General features: G+C 46.8%; 1 protein-coding gene across 1 annotated transcript in view; it reads left to right on the forward strand.

Annotated features, from left to right (window-relative positions):
- The window catches only part of LOC135085599 (GTPase-activating protein CdGAPr), a 71,507-nt gene that overhangs the window by 22,168 nt on the left and 34,026 nt on the right, over window positions 1–15,313 (forward strand). The window lies entirely within an intron of this gene.

The following is a 15,313-nucleotide window of genomic DNA, read 5'->3' on the forward strand; positions in this document are numbered from 1 at the left end:
GTGGCTGTATGGGGATGTCATGTGCGTATATTATGTACAGAAAGGGGCCTAGAATGGACCCCTGGGGTACACCAGCTAGAATGTGTCTCGGTTGGGAGGAAGTATCGCCAATAAAGACCCTAAAACTGCGGTCAGTGAGGTATGATCGTATAATCTTGACTATGTGAGTAGGTACATTTATGGCTATTAATTTATGAAGAAGACCGGCGTGCCATACTGTGTCGAATGCTTTTTCAATGTCGAGCAGAAACATGCCCGTGGACTGCCGTAAGTTGAGATTATGGGACACATGCTCAGTTACTCTGACCAGTTGATGACTTGTGGAATGGGCACTCCTAAAACCAAACTGCTCATTTGGCAGCACGTGAGCAGCTACTTTGAGAAGGCGAGTGTAGATAGCAGCTTCAAAAAGTTTTCCTAGTGCCGGTAAAAGGCTTATTGGACGATAGCTTACAGGAATTTTTGCATCCTTATTAGGTTTTCTAATTGCAATAACTTTAGCAGACTTCCACATCTTGGGGAAGTAACTGAGACGAAAACAATCATTCATGATTTTTGTGAGGTAGACAACAGCCTTTTGGGGCAGATTCTTTAAAAGAGCATTGTGAATATTATCTTGCCCAGGAGCTTTGCGTCTCTTAAGTTTTCGAATAAGGGTCCATACCTCATGGGGACGTATCAGAGGAGGTATTACACCAGTTACGTTGTGATCATCTAGGGTGTTAATAGATTCTTGAACTTTAGAAGCCACTTGAGGGTCATGCCAATCATGGGTTAGGGACATATTTAATTGGAAGGTATCGGCGAGCACTTCGCACTGCTCAGAAGTGTTGTTGGTCAGGGTACCATCTGCTTTAATCAAAGGGGGTGTAATTGCAGACTTCGTTTTTAATGATTTAACCACACGCCAGATATCTGAACTTGGGTTTAGACGTGCGCGCCGGTCGAAAAAAATCGGGCGGCGGCGCGCCACGAAAAAATCCACGGCGGCGGCGTAACGCCGGCGGCGTGGGATTTTTCAACTTTGTATACTTATTAAGACGTATAATGAAAAACCACGTTTAAACGAAATAACTTTAGTAAGTAAAGTAAAAAGTTGACTCAACCACTTTTCTTGACAGAAATATTTTGTTTGCAACTTTTGTATTTGTCGTGCACAAAAATTATTTTATTCACCCTAAATGGACTGAGCCGGGACCTTTTGGCTGTTAAAAGCAATCTAGCAACCGAAAACACTCTTTCACTCGGAGTGCTGGTTGCTGGAATGCATAACAAAGCCTGAGCGAATGACGATAAACGCGGGTAGGCAGATTGTCTGGTTTGCCAGTAGAAGACAAGATGTCCCCGTCTTCAAGTTCCGCAGGATCAGCAGTAGCTAGGTATTTCCAAGCTTCCTGGTCAACAGCATCATCGAAGCCGGAACCATGAGAACTGTGTTGCATGCTGTATTTGCGCGAGAGTTGGGAAAGTATTAAAACTTTACTTGTACTCGCTTCTTGACCTTTATTGGTTGGGTTTTTGTGGCGGTCAAGCTGTAGATCCTGGCTACACAGGAGTTGCAGTGGTGGGAACGAGAGGTGGGAATAGTCCCGTTGTACTCGCTTCTTCCTGGGGACCCTCCTGGTGTAATAATGGTTGAATATGTTCGTAGTAAGGGATTAATTCTTTGGTATATTCTGCCAAAAAACCAGCTGGAGTTAATTCGTTAGCAGTCAGATAGAAGTCAACTTCTCCAAGCTTCATAAACCTACAGTCTTATAATGCTTCAGCAACAACAGCCTTACTGGCTGGGAAGCGTGTGTCCAGTTTCATCAACATTTTCCTTTTTAAGGATGTTATTATTAGCGACTTGTCAATCGAATTAAGCACGTCTTTTATTTCGGCTTTAAATACGAGAGCAAGGTTGATTGTGCTCGATTTTGATGCTGATAAAATTTCAACAATTTGCCGAAACTTGCTCAGAAAATTGCGTAAATCCTCTAACAAAATCCATTCTGCTTAGGAAATTGTCATACCATCTGGCCCTATCCGACGTATGATGCTATTTTATCGGGTTCCTATTACAACAGCTTTAGCTACAACGGGTTTAGACGGATTAGCAAGCTGAAGTGGCAGTGGGCAGGTCACATAGTACGCAGAACTGACGGCCGATGGGGCAGCAAGGTTCTGGAATGGAGGCCGCGTACCTACCGGAAAACGCAGCGCAACGACGACCTGATAAAGGTAGCAGGAAGGCGCTGGATGCAGGCCGCTACCAACCGTGCGATGTGGAAGTCATTGGGGGAGGCCTATGTTCAGCAGTGGACGTCCTGTGGCTGAAATGATGATGATATTACAACAGTGTGCCATCGTTTCAGCCAAATGACGGCCACTGCTGGACAAAGGCCTCCCCCAAGATTTTCCATAACGAACGGTCCTGCGCTGCCCGCACCCAGGCTCTTCCCGCGACCTTTACCAGATCGTCGGTCCACCTAGTAGGAGGCCTGCCCACGCTACGTCTTCCAGCCCGTGGTCGCCACTCGAGAACTTTCCTGCCCCAACGGCCATCGTCTCTACGAGCTATGTGCCCCGCCCACTCAAGTCAAAAGACTTTGACCAGTGTGTGTTGCCAGTGATAGTATACGGATCTGAGACATGGTCGCTTACTATGGGCCTCATAAGAAGGCTCAAGGTCACCCAAAGGGCGATGGAGCGGGCTATACTCGGAGTTTTCCTGCGTGATCGAATCAGAAATGAGGAGATCCGCAGGAGAACCAAAGTAACCGACATAGCTCGCAGAATTGCTAAAATCAAGTGCGCCATACTTTCGAGCAGTTCTAAGACACTGTGCCATCTCTTTGGAGTAGAAGTTTTAACTGTAGGTATGTTTGCCAAATTTCCAAATAAGGCACGAGCTTCTGTCTCTCTACCACGTCTTCACTGTCTTCAGAGATTGGATCGTTTTCATGTTCCTCTATTACTTGAGAAACAGTCTCCAAAGAGTTTTAAACTTGCTGTTCCATCATTTAGGTTGCATAAAATAGGTAATTCATTCTTGGGGATTACCATATTTAACCACACAACCTTGTCGAATTGCCAATAAACAAATTTAAGATACATATAAAAAATACCCTTATGTCCAGAGGGTACTACAAGGTTCGACACTATATTGATGACAAGGATGCGTGGTCAGTTCAGTTTGCACATATTTGATGTACTTAAATTTGGCTATTCGTTAGATAATTCCTGGCAATAAGTGGTGACTGAGTTTGTTCCGGCGTTTCTTCTCAGCACTTGCCATATTGTTTGTCTCGAAGCGCTGGTAGGGCCCAAAAGATAAGGAGACATGTAAAGTGCCCCATAAGGGCTACCTCTTTTTTATATTTGACGTTCATAAGTGCCACTTGTGGTCTAAACTGAATAAATATTTTTGATTTTGATTTTGTCTCGGCGTGTATTTTAAACTACCGGCGGCGGCGGCGGCGCGCTGACTCCTTATGGCGGCGGCGCGCCGCGGCGGCGCGCACGTCTACTTGGGTTATCGACCTTGGCTAGTTTTTTATTCCAAGCGGAATCCATATGATTTTTAATTTTATCCTTGATAACTCTCTGAAGCGAATTTATATTCTGCCGAATAATCCTCTTGTCATCGAGTACAAACGTACTAAGGAGATCGCGCCGCAGACGGTTGCGAGATCTAATCAGTCTGCGAATGAACCACGGAAGTACTGTACTTTTGCTTTCAGTTCCAATCTCTACAGGCACACACCGATCACGAGCTTCAAACAAGTAGTCATTAAATAGTTCTACGCTTGCATCAACTTCATCCCGAGTTAGACAGGTGCGAGAGTCCAGAGAAATAGAATTGTTGAGATGATCACGAAATGTCTGCCAGTCACATTTATTGTATTTGAAGTAGCTAAGAGGCTTCTTAAGAATAGGACTGCCACCTACAGTAAAGAAAAGGGGCAAATGGTTTGATGAGAGGCTATTTAGCGCTTCGATTTGGCTTATTGGATTTATGTTTTGAGTTATGACCAGATTGGGGTTAGTAGGGGTAAGATCCGAACGATAGTGTATGAGAGTTGGTGTACAGCTTGCGTGAATTGAGAAATGTGATGCAAGCATGTGATCAAACAGTTTACGCCCATGAGAGTTTATAATTCCAGGTATCCACAGATCGTGATTTGCATTAAAATCGCCCATTACTATGACGTGTTGACCAAGTGCCAGTAGTATGTCTAAATCACTAGTAATAAAAGGGAGATTGGGAGACTGATAAGCTGACACAAAAATATGTTCACTGCCAGACACCAACAACTTGATTCCAACGGCTTCAAGATGCTGCGTATCAGGCATGCTGACAATGCTATGTTCGATGTTATTTTTAACCAGTATGGCAACACCCTGACCACGACCGTTTGTATGTTTATCACGTCGGTACATTACGTAACCCGAAGTTGTAAGAGATATGTTAGAGCTTAGGCGGGATTCACTAATTGCCACAATATCAACACTTAAGACACTCACCAGACTCGTTAACTCATGAATTTTACCCCGAACGCCATCAGCATTCCATTGTAGTACTTTAAGGCAGCCAGGCTCACACACAGTGCCCAAGGTGCGCGAGGACCAACATTACTTTGTCGAGCATTGATTTGCAAGTGACAAATTTACTTTTAAGATCTCTGACAGCAGTCAGAATTGTAAGAATTTCTTTTGTAACAACGTCATTGTCTTCAGGTACTTTCTCCTGCTGGGTAGATGTAGTGGATTCTATGTTGTGATTATAATTTCTCCTGTCTAAGGTTAAGTGCATCATGGAGGTGTCCCTGTATTCGTAGGTGTCAAACTTCTGTGATGGTATTGGCAGGCTTTTGCTTTGAGACTCTTTAGTAACGTCAGCCCAAGATTTTCCAGGAACGTAAGGTGCTGTTTTCCTAGACTTTCGCTGACTTTCCTGGCGATCGCGGATTCGTTTGACGTAGGCCATCCTTGCAGTACATTCTCTATAATTTGCAGGATGATTCTCGCCACAGTTTACACATTTAGCTGGTTCGTGACGGTCTATCTTTGGGCATTGCCCTATGGGGTGCTGGTTTACGCATTTTATACACCCGGGAGGCATGTTGCAGTTCTTTGAGGAGTGACCAAATGCTTGGCATCGGAAGCATTGTGTGCCCAGTGTTTGGCTCGGACGGTATCTTGTAGTAGTAACAACGCAGTTAAGAATATATCTGATTTGGCGAAACTTTTTAATGTCTGCACCGGGAGCCAATTTAATTAGAAAAGGCGGGCATTCAACAGTTTTCTTGGTTTTCATTACCGTTACCGAGGTGTCTTTGAATCCCAAGGCTGCTAGTTCAATCGGTAGTTCATGTTGAAGGCAGACAGGTAGGCCACGCAAAACTAATTTAGGTGTCCTTTCATCCTTCCTGGAGTAGGTCAGGAAGTTGACATTCTCTTTTCGAAGTCCTTCTTTGAGAGAATTGTGTGCCTCAGCTGAGTAACAGACGACTGATATTTTTCCCTGGCCCCGGTATTGGAGGTGAAAAGTTTTTGTATATGTCGATACCAGGTTTTTGATCTTTTCGTGTGTGAAGTCTTTGGGTATATCCAGGATGATAGGTGGTATGTGATTCTTACTTTTTTGAGCGGCATTTTCCAGTGTAGTTGAATCTGTATCGGTGTCCACATCAGTTTGGAGTGGCTCGAAGCTATTTTCGTGGAAGATGGATTGTGGGCGTCCCTTGTCCACAGAGCGGGCGAAGGCTTGCCTTTTTGCAGTTCGAGCTGCTGATGATGACTCATCGGCTTGTCGCTTGTGAAGGTTAGGATTCGACGAAGACCTAACGAGGAATTTGTCCATTTCGTGTTGATGTCCACCACATAGCTGGTTCCGAATAACCTCGATATCGATAGTGGTAGATGTACTGACAACACTATTGAAAAAACTGGTCGAACGAACGTGCACTCGCTAAGACAGCACTAGCGCTACTGGCCTGGTACATTGACGCGCTGCTAGTTGGACCCTCTCCGTTCTCTCCCTCTCTTTCTTCTTCCTTTTCTCTCGTACTACGCTCACCTGTCCATCACGACGACTCGCTCAATGCGGGTCCGTGTTGAACTGGCTGCAGATGGACAACATAGGTGAGGACCTTAATACTACCGGGATAAGGGTGAGATTCGTACAATCTACCAAGCGGGGGGAACGATACCTCTTGGTCAGCTTTGGGCGCCTGGTACTTTGTGTCTAGAATAGGGGCAATACTAGACCCAGAAAGCAGTTTCTTGGATTACTCTTAGGTGTCTCTGGGCGCCTGGTACATTGACGCACGCTTCTTTCCCTCTCTCTTTCTTTTTCTATCTGTCCCTCTCTTTCTCCGTTACACACTTATCTATCATGTATATGTTATGTTGTAGCTATGAGAAGGCAGAGATTACTCTTGAATAGCTCTGGGCGCCTGGTACATTGACGCGCTGCTAGTTAGACCATCTCCGCTCTCTGTCTTTCTTTCTTTCTCTCTCTCTGTCTCTATCTCCGTCGTATACTGGTCTACCCAATGTCACCGAGGAGCTATCGAGCGAAGACAACGAGCACTACCACCGGCTCATAGCGCACTACGCGCACCACCTGTCCATCATCGCCGACGACTCGCTCAACTGCGGGCCCGTGCTGAACTGGCTGCAGATGGATAACATAGATGACTTTATTGTGACTGGGATAAGGGAGATGTTAGCATGTAGGCATCTGGCAGACGCAGGTATTGATACATCTTGGCTAGCTCTGGGCGCCTGGTACTTTAGTGTCTGGAATAGGGGTTATAATGGCAGCTGGGAAGCAGCGATTTACTCTTGAGTATCTATGGACGCTCTTCTTTCCCTCTTTCTTTCTCTCTCTTTTTACGTCATTTACACTATGGACTACCGCGATAGGGGTGAGATTCGTACGGTCTACCAAGCACAGGGAGAGATACCTCTTGGTCAGCTCTGGGCGCCTGGTACTTTTTGTCTAGAATGGGGGCGATATTGGCAGACGAAGGCAAACTCTTGGGTATTTCTAGGCGCCTGGTACATGTCGCGCGTGGTATATTTTGTTCCTCCTTCTTCTCTTTCTTTTTCCTTTCTCTCTCTTCGCACTACGCGCACCACCTGTCCATCATCGCCGACGACTCGCTCAACTGGGGGCCCGTGCTGAACTGGCTGCAGATGGATAATAAAGGTGAGCACCTTAATACTACTAGGATAGGGGTAAGATTCTTACGGTCTACCAAGCGGAGGCAGCGATACCTCTTGGCTAGCTCTGGGCGCCTGGTACTTTGTGTCTAGAATAGGGGCGATATTGGACCCAGAAAGCTTCATGAATTACTCTTGGGTGTTTCTGGGCGCCTGGTACATTGACGCACACTCTTCTTTCCCTCTCCCTTTCTCTTTCTATCCGTCCCTCTCTTTCTCCGTCACACACTTATCATAGTATGTTAAGTTGTAGCATGAGAAGGTAGAGATTACTCTTGGATAGCTCTGAGTGCTCTGGGCGCCTGGTACATTGACGCGCTACTAGTTGGACCCTTTTTGTTCTCTCCCTCTCTTTCTTTTTCCTTTTCTCTCTCTCGCTCTCTAGTTCTCTCGCACTAATACGCGCACCACCCTGTCCATCATCGCCGACGACTCGCTCAACTGCAGACCCGTGTTGAACTGGCTGCAGATGGACAATAAAGGTGACCTTATTGTGACTGAGATAAGGGAGATATTAACATGTAGGCATTTGGCAGACGCAGGTATTGATTACTCTTGACTAGCTCTGGGCGCCTGGTACTTTTTGTCTAGAATATGGGCAATAATACTAGACCCAGGAAGCAGCTTCTTGGATTACTCTTGGGTATCTCTGGGCGCCTGGTACATTGACGCTCACACTCTTCTTTTCTCCTCTCTCTTTTTTTTAATTCTATCTGTCTCTCTTTCTCCATCACACACTTATCATGGTATGTTAAGTTGTAGCTATGAAAAGGCAGAGATTACTCTTGGATAGCTCTGGGCGCCTGGTACATTGACGCTCACACTCTTCTTCTTTCCCCCTCTCTCTTTTTTTAATTCCTATGTCTCTATCTCTCTCTCTTTCTCCGTCACACACACATTATGGTCTGCTAAGTTGTGGCTATGAGAAGGCAGCGATTACTATTGGATAGCTCTGGGCGCCTGGTACATTGACGCACACTTCTTTCTCTCTCTTTCTTTTTCTATCTGTCCCTCTCTTTCTCCGTCACATACTTATCATGGTATGTTATGTTGTAGCTATGAGAAGGTAGAGATTACTCTTGGATAGCTCTGAGCGCCTGGTACATTGACGCGCTGCTAGTTGGACCCTCTCCGTTCTCTCCCTATTTTTATTCTCTCTCTCTCTCTCTCTCTCTCACTCTCCTTCGTAGGGGTCATTATGGTCTGCTAGGTTGTGGCTAAAAGAAGGCGGTTTTGGACAGCTCTGGGCGCCTGGTACTTTGTGTCTAGAATAGGGGCAATACTAGACCCAGAAAGCAGATTCTTGGATTACTCTTGGGTATCTCTGGGCGGCTGGTACATTGACGCACACTCTTCTTTCCTTCTCTCTTTCTTTGTCTATTCGTCTTTCTCTGATGATCTTTCTCTCTGGAACTGGCTGCAGATGGATAACAAGGGTAAGAGGACCTTAACACTACGGGGATAGGGGTGATATTGGCACCGCATTTGGCACGGTCTAGCAAGAGGCAACGATACCTTTTGTTTAGCTCTGGGCGCCTAGTACTTTGTGTCTAGAATAGGCGCAATACTAGACCCAGAAAGCAGCTTCTTGGATTACTCTTGGGTATCTCTGGGCGCCTGGTACATTGACGCACACTCTTCTTTTTTCCTCTCTCTTTTTTAATTCTATCTGTATCTCTCTTTCTCTCCCTCTTTCTCCATCACACACTATTCATGGTATGTTATTAAGTTGTGGCTATGAGAAGGCAGAGATTACTAGTAGTACTAGAATGGGGGCGATATTGGCAGACGAAGGCAAACTCTTGGGTATTTCTAGGCGCCTGGTACATGACGCGCGTTTTATATGTTGTTCCTCCTTCTTCTCTTTCTTTTTCCATTTCTCTCTCTCTCTCTTCGCACTACGCTCATTACCTTTCCATCATCGCCGAAGACTCGCTCAACCCGTGTTGAACTGGCTGCAGATGGATAACAAAGGCGACCTTATTGTGACTGGGATAAGGGTGATTTGGCACCCTGATTCGCACGGTCTAGCAAAAGGCATCGGTGCGGTACCTCTTGGTCGGCTCTGGGCGCTTGGTACTTTGTGTCTATAATAGGGGTGTTATTACTGTTATTAGACCCAAAAAGCAGGTTCTTGGATTACTCTTGGGTATCTCTGGGCGTATTGACCCTCCCTTACTCTCTTTCTTTCTCTCTCTCTCTCCCCTTTTCTCTCTTTTTCTTTCTATCTCAATTCTCACTACCACTGGCTCATACATAGCCAAGTGAACCCAGCGATTACTCTTGGATGATTATGGGCGCCTGGTACTTTTTGTCTAGAATGGGAGCGATATTGGCGATATTATAAGCCTGGAAGCAGCGTACTCTTGAGTAACAGTAAGATGACAATAAGGGTGAGGACCTTAATACTACTGGGATAGGGGTGAGATTCGTACGGTCTACCAAGCGGAGGCAGCGATACCTCTTGGTTAGCTCTGGGCGCCTGGTACATTGCCGCTCACACTCTTCTTTCCCCCTCTCTCTCTTTTATTAATTCTATCTGTCTCTCCCTCTCTTTCTCCGTCACACACTTATCATGGTATGTTAAGTTAGCAATAGCTACGAAAAGGCAGAGATTACTCTTGGATAGCTCTGGGCGCCTGGTACATGACGCGCTTTGTATAAGTTTTTCCTCTTCCCTCACTCTCTTTTTCCTTTTCTCTCTCTCGTTCTCTGATACTATGCCCACCACCTGTCCATCATCGCCGACGACTCGCTCAACTGCGGGCCCGTGTTGAACTGGCTGCAGTTGGACAATAAAGGTGACCTTATTGTGACTGGGATAAGTGTGATATTAGCTTGTAGGCATTTGGCAGACGCAGGTATTGATACCTCTTGGCTAGCTCTGGGCGTCTGGTACTTTAGTGTCTGGAATAGGGGTGATAATGGCAGCTGGAAAGCAGCGATTTACTCTTGAGCACTCTTGAGTATCTATGGACGCTCTTCTTTCCCTCTCTCTTTCTCCGTCATTCACACTATGATCTGCTAAGCTGTGAATATGAGAAAGTAGCGATTACTCTTGGGTAGCTCTGAGCGCCTGGTACATTGACGCATTGCTAGTTGGACCCTCTCCGCTCTCTTTCTCTCTCTCTCTCTTTCTTTCTTTCTTTCTTTTTTTTTGCCTCACTCTCCGTCGTATTGCCTCCCCAACACGACGAGCACTACCACCGGGGTCCATAGCGCACTACGCGCACCACCTCGACGACTCCCTTACTACGGGGCTGCGGGCCCGTGCTCAATTGGCTCCAGATGGATAACAAAGGTGACCTTATTGTTACTAGGATAGGGGTGATATTGGCACCCCAATTCGCACGGTCTAGCAAGAGGCAACGATACCTCTTGGTTAGCTCTGGGCGCCTGGTACTTTGTGTTAAGAATAGGGGCAATACTAGACCCAGAAAGCAGTTTCTTGGATTACTCTTAGATGTCTCTGGGCGCCTGGTACATTGACGCTCACACTCTTCTTTTCTCCTCTCTCTTTTTTTAATTCTATCCGTCTCTCTCTCTTTCTCCATCACACACTTATCATGGTATGTTAAGTTGTAGCAATAGCTACGAAAAGGCAGAGATTACTCTTGGATAGCTCTGGGCGCCTGGTACATGACGCGCTTTGTATAAGTTTTTCCTCTTCCCTCACTCTATTTTTCCTTTTCTCTCTCTTGTTCTCTGATATAGATAACCCACGCTGAACTGTCCCACCAAACTCAATGACAGGGGGGCGCTACCATCGTTCAACTATATGGTTTCCAACATGGCAAAAATCGGAACCAGCGATCCGGTATTGACGGTGGCGCCCCACTGTCAATGTCATGCATAGGACAGTTCTCCATCACACATATCATGGTATGTTAAGTTGTAGCAATAGCTATGAAAAGGCAGAGATTACTCTTAGATAGCTCTGGGCGCCTGGTACATGACGCGCTTTGTACAAGTTTTTCCTCTTCCCTCACTCTCTTTTTCCTTTTCTCTCTCTCGTTCTCTTATACTATGCCCACCACCTGTCCATCATCGCCGACGACTCGCTCAACTGCGGGCCCGTGCTGAACTGGCTGCAGATTGACAACAAAGGTCACCTTATTGTGACTGGGATAAGGGTGATATTAGCTTGTAGGCATTTGGCAGACCCAGGTATTCATACCTCTTGGCTAGCTCTGGGCGCCTGGTACTTTAGTGTCTAGAATAGGGGTGATAATGGCAGCTGGGAAGCAGCGATTTACTCTTGAGTATCTATGGAAACTCTTCTTTCCCTCTCTCTTTTTTTCTCTCTTTCTCCGTCATTTACACTATGGTCTGCTAAGCTGTGAATATGAGAAGGTAGCGATTACTCTTGGGTAGCTCTGAGCGCCTGGTACATTGACGCATTGCTAGTTGGACCATCTCCGCTCTCTTTCTCTCTCTCTCTCTCTCTCTCTCTTTCTTTCTTTTTGCCTCACTCTACGTCGTTTTGCCTCCCCAACACGACGAGCAATACCACCGGGGTCTATAGCGCACTACGCGCACCACCTCGACGACTCGCTCACTACGGGGCTGCGGGCCTGTGCTGAACTGGCTGCAGATGGACGACAAAGGTGACCTTATTGTGACTGGAATAAGGGTGATATTGGCACCCCAATTCGCACAGTCTAGCAAGAGGCAACGATACCTCTTGGTTAGCTCTGGGCGCCTGGTACATTGACGCCACTCTTCTTTCCCTCTCTCTTTCTTTTTCTATTCGACCCTCTCTTTCTTCGTTACACACTTATCATGGTATGTTAAGTTGTAGCATGAGAAGGTAGACATTACTCTTGGATAGCTCTGAGTGCTCTGGGCGCCTGGTGCATTGACGCGCTGCTAGTTGGACTCTCTCCGTTCTCTCCTTCTCTCTTTTTCCCTTTTCTCTCTCTCTCGTACTACGCTCATCGTCGACTCGCTCAACTGCGGGCCCATGTTGAACTGGCCGCAGATGGATAATAAAGGTGAGGACCTTAATACTACCGCAATAGGGGTGAGATTCGTACGGTCTACCAAGCAGAGGGAGAGATACCTCTTGGTCAGCTCTGGGCGCCTGGTACTTTTTGTCTAGAATGGGGGCGATATTGGCAGACGAAGGCCAACTCTTGGGTATTTCTAGGCGCCTGGTACATGTCGCGCGTGGTATAATAATATGTTGTTCCTCCTTCTTCTCTTTCTTTTTCCATTTCTCTCTCTCTTCACACTACGCGCACCACCTGTCCATCATCGCCGACGACTCGCTCAACTGCGGACCCGTGTTGAACTGGCTGCAGATGGATAACAAACGTGACCTTATTATAAGAGTGATATTGGCACCCCGATTCGCATGGTCGGTCTCGCAAGAGGCAACGATACCTCTTGGTTAGCCCTGGGCGCCTGGTACTTTTTGTCTAGAATAGGGGTGATAATGGCAGCTGGGAAGCAGCGATTTATTTACTCTTGAGTATCTATAGACGCTCTTCTTTTCCTCTCTCTTTCTTTCTCTCTCTTTCTCCGTCATTTACACTGTGACTATGAGAAGGTAGCGATTACTGTTGGGTAGCTCTGAGCGCCTGGTACATTGACGCATTGCTAGTTGGACCATGTCCTCTCTCTCTCTCTCTCTCTCTCTCTCTCTCTCTCTCTCTCTCTCTCACACACTCTCTTTCTTTCTTTCTGCCTCACTCTCCGTCGTTTTGCCTCCCCAACACGACGAGCACTACCACCGGGTCCATAGCGCACTACGCGCACCACCTCGACGACTCGCTCACTACGGGGCTGCGGGCCCGTGCTCAACTGGCTCCAGATGGATAACAAAGGTGACCTTATTGTGACTGGAAAAGGGTGATATTGGCACCACAATTTGTACGGTCTAGCAAGAGGCAACGATACCTCTTGGTTAGCTCTGGGCGCCTGGTACTTTGTGTCTAAAATAGGGGCAATACTAGACCCAGAAAGCAGATTCTTGGATTACTCTTAGGTGTCTCTGGGCGCCTGGTACATTGACGCTCACACTCTTCTTTTCTCCTCTCTCTTTTTTTTAATTCTATCCGTCTCTTTCTCTTTCTCCATCACACACTTATCATGGTATGTTAAGTTGTAGCAATAGCTATGAAAAGGCAGAGATTACTCTTGGATAGCTCTGGGCGCCTGGTACATTGACGCGCTGCTAGTTGGACCCTCTCCGTTCTCTCCCTCTCTTTCTTTTCCCTTTTCTCTCTCTCGTTCTCTCGTACTACTTTAACCTGTCCATCATCGCCAACGACTCGCTTAACTGCGGGCCCGTGTTTAACTGGCTGCAGATGGACAATAAAGGTGAGCACCTTAATACTACTAGGATAGGGGTGATATTCGAACGGCTTACTAAGTGGAGGCAGTGATACCTCTTGGATGGATATGGGCGCCTGGTAGTTTGTAACTAGAATGGAGGCGATATTGGCAGCCAAAGGGAGCTAACTCTTGGGTATTTAATGTCTAGGCGCCTGGTACATGACACGCGTTGTATATGTTTTTCCTCCTTCTTCTCTTGCCTTTTCTCTCTCTCTCTTCGCACTACGCGTTCCACCTGTCCATCATCGCCGACGACTCGCTCAACTGCTGACCCGTGTTGAACTGGCTGCAGATGGATAATAAAGGTAAGAATCTTAATACAACTAGAATAGAGGTCATATTGGCATGGTCTACCCAGTGGAGGCTAGATTACTCTTGGATAGATATGGGCGCCTAGTACGTTGTAACTAGAATGGAGGCGATATTGACAGCCAAAGGGAGTTAATTCTTGGGTATTTCTAGGCGCCTGGTACATGACGCGCGTTTTATATGTTTTGTTCTTCCTTCTTCTGTTTCTTTTTCCATTTCTCTCTCTCTTCGCACTACGCTCATTACCTTTCCATCATCGCCGAAGACTCGCTCAACTGCTGACCCGTGTTGAACTGGCTGCAGATGGATAACAAAGGCGACCTTATTGTGACTGGGATCAGGGTGATATTGGCACCCCAATTCGCACGGTCTAGCAAGAGGCAACGATACCTCTTGGTTAGCTCTGGGTGCCTGGTACTTTTTGTCTAGAATCCCTATTAGTATTGCCCCTGCAATACTCCGTGAGCACGTAGAATTTTGTCCAATGACCCCTGGCTACCCATCCTTATCGCTCGCGCGTAATTATATTGCTGTCGCGACTGTGCGACTGGCACCCGCAGTGAGTGTGCGAGCGCGATAGCAACATAATTACACGCGAGCGATAAGGATGAGTAGCTTGGGGTCATTGGACAAAATTCTACGTGCTCACGGACCAGGCTTTAGACCCAGAAATCAGATTCTTGGATTACTCTTGGGTATCTCTGGGCGCCTGGTACATTGACGCACACTCTTCTTTCCCTCTCTCTTTCCATTTCTATTCGTCCCTCTCTTTCTCCGTCACACACTTATCATGGTATGTTAAGTCTAAGTAGTTAAGTGTATGTAGCATGAGAAGGTAGAGATTACTCTTGGATAGCTCTGGGCGCCTGGTACATTGACGCATTGCTAGTTGGACCATCTCCGCTCTCTTTCTTTCTTTCTTTTTGCCTCACTCTCCGTCGTTTTGCCTCCCCAACACGACGAGCACTACCACCGGGTCCATAGCGCACTACGCGCACCACCTCGACGACTCGCTCACTACGGGGCTGCGGGCCCGTGCTCAACTTGCTCCAGATGGATAACAAAGGTGACCTTATTGTGACTGGGATAAGGGTGTTATTGGCACTCCAATTCGCACGGTCTAGCAAGAGGCAACGATACCTCTTGGTTAGCTCTGGGCGCCTGGTACTTTGTGTCTAGAATAGGGGCGATATTAGATCCAGGAAATAGGGATTGCTCCTAAAGCCCGGTCCGTGAGCACGTAGAATTTTGTCCAATAACCCCTAGCTACCCATCCTTATCGCTCGCGAGTAATTATATTGCTGTCGCGACTGTGCGACTGGCACCCGCAGTGAGTGTGCGAGCGCGATAGCAACATAATTATCCGCGAGCGATAAGGATGGGTAGCTAGGGGTCATTGGACAAAATTCTACGTGCTCACGGACCAGACTATAGATGGATCTGGTACAAT

The sequence above is a fragment of the Ostrinia nubilalis genome, chromosome 29 (assembly GCF_963855985.1).
Source record: "Ostrinia nubilalis chromosome 29, ilOstNubi1.1, whole genome shotgun sequence".
Lineage (NCBI taxonomy): Eukaryota > Metazoa > Arthropoda > Insecta > Lepidoptera > Crambidae > Ostrinia > Ostrinia nubilalis.